The 5,000-nt window shown below is 53.3% G+C and overlaps 1 non-coding gene across 1 annotated transcript; it reads right to left on the bottom strand.

Annotated features, from left to right (window-relative positions):
• Window positions 1-302: 302 nt before the first annotated feature.
• On the bottom strand, window positions 303-2,195 carry LOC126305309 (small subunit ribosomal RNA). The gene has a single exon (XR_007553376.1). It is a non-coding gene; the product is annotated as a small subunit ribosomal RNA (ribosomal RNA).
• Between the last annotated feature and the right edge of the window lie 2,805 nt (window positions 2,196-5,000).

A 5,000-nucleotide genomic window follows, 5' to 3' on the forward strand; every position in this document is an offset into this window, starting at 1 on the left:
GGCGTCTGACGGCCCCTGTTCCACTATTTTTTTGTGTCCAACGGCCTCACAGCCGATGGGCGTCGTACGGCTCCACACCGGAGCGGACAGGCACTCGGGCGAACGTCATTCAAAACCGGCGCCAGGCGCCAGGTACCGCAGGCCAGCCGCTCCAGAGCTTCAGCGCTCGTACCACACAACAACAACACTTCCGCTAGTTTTGAGAGGCACGCGTGGTTCCGCACGCGGCGCACGGCCACTGCCGTACAGGTAGCGTGTTGCGCGACACGACACGCACATCGAAAGACATGCAGTCTAGTCGGTAATGATCCTTCCGCAGGTTCACCTACGGAAACCTTGTTACGACTTTTACTTCCTCTAAATGATCAAGTTTGGTCATCTTTCCGGTAGCATCGGCAACGACAGAGTCGATGCCGCGTACCAGTCCGAAGACCTCACTAAATCATTCAATCGGTAGTAGCGACGGGCGGTGTGTACAAAGGGCAGGGACGTAATCAACGCGAGCTTATGACTCGCGCTTACTGGGAATTCCTCGTTCATGGGGAACAATTGCAAGCCCCAATCCCTAGCACGAAGGAGGTTCAGCGGGTTACCCCGACCTTTCGGCCTAGGAAGACACGCTGATTCCTTCAGTGTAGCGCGCGTGCGGCCCAGAACATCTAAGGGCATCACAGACCTGTTATTGCTCAATCTCGTGCGGCTAGAAGCCGCCTGTCCCTCTAAGAAGAAAAGTAATCGCTGACAGCACGAAGGATGTCACGCGACTAGTTAGCAGGCTAGAGTCTCGTTCGTTATCGGAATTAACCAGACAAATCGCTCCACCAACTAAGAACGGCCATGCACCACCACCCACCGAATCAAGAAAGAGCTATCAATCTGTCAATCCTTCCGGTGTCCGGGCCTGGTGAGGTTTCCCGTGTTGAGTCAAATTAAGCCGCAGGCTCCACTCCTGGTGGTGCCCTTCCGTCAATTCCTTTAAGTTTCAGCTTTGCAACCATACTTCCCCCGGAACCCAAAAGCTTTGGTTTCCCGGAGGCTGCCCGCCGAGTCATCGGAGGAACTGCGGCGGATCGCTGGCTGGCATCGTTTATGGTTAGAACTAGGGCGGTATCTGATCGCCTTCGAACCTCTAACTTTCGTTCTTGATTAATGAAAACATACTTGGCAAATGCTTTCGCTTCTGTTCGTCTTGCGACGATCCAAGAATTTCACCTCTAACGTCGCAATACGAATGCCCCCGCCTGTCCCTATTAATCATTACCTCGGGTTCCGAAAACCAACAAAATAGAACCGAGGTCCTATTCCATTATTCCATGCACACAGTATTCAGGCGGGCTTGCCTGCTTTAAGCACTCTAATTTGTTCAAAGTAAACGTGCCGGCCCACCGAGACACTCAACAAAGAGCACCCTGGTAGGATTTAAACGGGGTCCGCCTCGGGACGCGAAAGCACCCCTTCGGCTCGCCCCACCGGCAGGACGTCCCACGATACATGCCAGTTAAACACCGACGGGCGGTGAACCAACAGCGTGGGACACAAATCCAACTACGAGCTTTTTAACCGCAACAACTTTAATATACGCTATTGGAGCTGGAATTACCGCGGCTGCTGGCACCAGACTTGCCCTCCAATAGATACTCGTTAAAGGATTTAAAGTGTACTCATTCCGATTACGGGGCCTCGGATGAGTCCCGTATCGTTATTTTTCGTCACTACCTCCCCGTGCCGGGAGTGGGTAATTTGCGCGCCTGCTGCCTTCCTTGGATGTGGTAGCCGTTTCTCAGGCTCCCTCTCCGGAATCGAACCCTGATTCCCCGTTACCCGTTACAACCATGGTAGGCGCAGAACCTACCATCGACAGTTGATAAGGCAGACATTTGAAAGATGCGTCGCCGGTACGAGGACCGTGCGATCAGCCCAAAGTTATTCAGAGTCACCAAGGCAAACGGACCAGACAAGCCAATCCGATTGGTTTTGATCTAATAAAAGCGTCCCTTCCATCTCTGGTCGGGACTCTGTTTGCATGTATTAGCTCTAGAATTACCACAGTTATCCAAGTAACGTGGGTACGATCTAAGGAACCATAACTGATTTAATGAGCCATTCGCGGTTTCACCTTAATGCGGCTTGTACTGAGACATGCATGGCTTAATCTTTGAGACAAGCATATGACTACTGGCAGGATCAACCAGGGAGCTGCGTCAACTAGAGCTGAGCAGCCGGCCGCCCGGGAGTGTGTCCCGGGGGCCCGCGCGAACACGCAAGCGTCCGCTCAATTATTCTGCAAACAGGAGGAGGCCGAGCTCCCCTGCACGATACACCTCGAAACCCTCTCAGGTCCCGGCGGCGCGCAGCGCCGTCCTAGGTACTTGGTCGGTTTCGAGAGAGGCGCAATCGCCCGGAGTTAGGCGAGTAGACGGTTTTAGTGCGAACACCCTTGCTCCCAACTGAGCTTGCCGCTGCCGACAGAGGCCCGGGAGCGTGCTGTCGTGGCATTGCCGGCGGGAGACAACACGCGCCACCTATGGTGACCGGCAGCTCCAACGCCAGCGCCACACAAGGGCAAAGCCCCACTTGGGTGCAGAAGCGAACTCTCCCAGCACAGCGCACGCGCCAACACGTCCGCACAACTGCGATACAAACCACCTGCGAGAACCGCTGGGGCGACCGAGCAGCAGACGGCGTCGCGGCGCCGAGTGCCAGGCGGCGGCGCATCCTCAACGCACACAGTCCTCAATCAGACCAGCACACTGCAGATGTCCACCGCGCTTCGCACCGGGCTCGGCTGAACCAACTTTGGCCGCCAGGCGCCGCGTGCAGGGTGCGCCGCAGCGTAGCTGCACCGCCTGCCGGGCCCGTCGGCTGGCGCTCCTGCCACTCGGCGCCCCCCACCAGCCGCCTGTTGCGCGTGCGCCCACGCAGCGCGCGGCCAACACGCCGGGCGGCCCCCCTTCACCGGCCGGGAACAGTCCCACCAAGCCACCGCCGCGTATCGCTTCATACCCACATGGACCTAGTCACGTGTGTGGATGTGGCGGGTACCGCTGAAACAACCGGTTAATAGCTGTACCGATCGTCGCCATCACAGATTCACCTCCAGCGTGAACAACCGCTCAACAACGGATTTCCAGTTCATTTGCGTATCTTGGGCAGTAAACGTAGATGTCCACCTACATTTGCGAATTCAACAATTCTTGCATGCCAGGATGTCATGTGTCACGACACGCTACATCAGACCACATACACACTGCGACATGTGCAGAAGAGAACACGTGGAAGGTGGCCCGCGCACGTATGCGATGTCCCTTCCGCGATCCACTGTCAACCGGCATCTGCGGCATGTCCCAGATATGGAATGCGGTCCACCAGGGTAGCACTTTGTGTGAGGCAATACGACAAAGTCGGAATACACGCGTCACTACATCAGACGGCTCACGCTGACCTGACCTGACCTGACCTGACCTGACCTGACTCACCGCACCACCACCCCCAGCGACCCAGGGTGACATACAATGCGTTCGTACGTTCCTCCCACACGCCTCTACGGCGTACCACAGTGCAACCTAGCTGTTATTGGGAGACGAGACAAGTAGCATCGAGCACAACATATGGAAATTGAGATTCGACACCGTTGGGCACAGCCAGCGTACGGTCACACGTATCACACTACTTCACTCTGTACGTAACGACCGATGATCGGTACAGCGTGTGGGTTACGCGTACGACATCAGCGGACAATGGACACAGACCATACCACGACGTACACTGAGGGCGTCGACATCTGAATGCAACTGAACAGCTGCGAGGCTCATTTAACACTCAAACGCCAGACCGACCAGCTTGAGAGGACAGAGACACTAAGAGGGGGACAGAGGGGGGGGGGCGGCGATATAGTCCTATTGCAGTACAATTGACAGTGGATAGCGGGAATATGTGGAAAGTAAGCAACACTCGCAAGACATCTACATGAGGATAACAACGACACCAGAGATTCCGAGCAGTGAACTATGTTAGGCAAAGGGACAACGTGGGTTAGGTTAAGGGACAACGTGGGTTAGGTTAAGGGACAACGTGGGTTAGGTTAAGGGACAACGTGGGTTAGGTTAAGGGACAACGTGGGTTAGGTTAAGGGACAACGTGGGTTAGGTTAAGGGACAACGTGGGTTAGGTTAAGGGACAACGTGGGTTAGGTTAAGGGACAACGTGGGTTAGGTTAAGGGACAACGTGGGTTAGGTTAAGGGACAACGTGGGTTAGGTTAAGGGACAACGTGGGTTAGGTTAAGGGACAACGTGGGTTAGGTTAAGGGACAACGTGGGTTAGGTTAAGGGACAACGTGGGTTAGGTTAAGGGACAACGTGGGTTAGGTTAAGGGACAAATTGAGTTAGGTTAAGGGACAACGTGGGTTAGGTTAAGGGACAAATTGAGTTAGGTTAAGGGACAAATTGAGTTAGGTTAAGGGACAAATTGAGTTAGGTTAAGGGACAAATTGAGTTAGGTTAAGGGACAACGTGGGTTAGGTTAAGGGACAAATTGAGTTAGGTTAAGGGACAAATTGAGTTAGGTTAAGGGACAAATTGAGTTAGGTTAAGGGACAAATTGAGTTAGGTTAAGGGACAAATTGAGTTAGGTTAAGGGACAAATTGAGTTAGGTTAAGGGACAACTTGAGTTAGGTTAAGGGACAACTTGAGTTAGGTTAAGGGACAACTTGAGTTAGGTTAAGGGACAACTTGAGTTAGGTTAAGGGACAACTTGAGTTAGGTTAAGGGACAACTTGAGTTAGGTTAAGGGACAACTTGAGTTAGGTTAAGGGACAACTTGAGTTAGGTTAAGGGACAACTTGAGTTAGGTTAAGGGACAACTTGAGTTAGGTTAAGGGACAACTTGAGTTAGGTTAAGGGTCAACTTGAGTTAGGTTAAGGGACAACTTGAGTTAGGTTAAGGGACAACTTGAGTTAGGTTAAGGGACAACTTGAGTTAGGTTAAGGGACAACTTGAG

The sequence above is a fragment of the Schistocerca gregaria genome, unplaced genomic scaffold, assembly GCF_023897955.1.
Source record: "Schistocerca gregaria isolate iqSchGreg1 unplaced genomic scaffold, iqSchGreg1.2 ptg000310l, whole genome shotgun sequence".
In the NCBI taxonomy this organism is placed as follows: domain Eukaryota; kingdom Metazoa; phylum Arthropoda; class Insecta; order Orthoptera; family Acrididae; genus Schistocerca; species Schistocerca gregaria.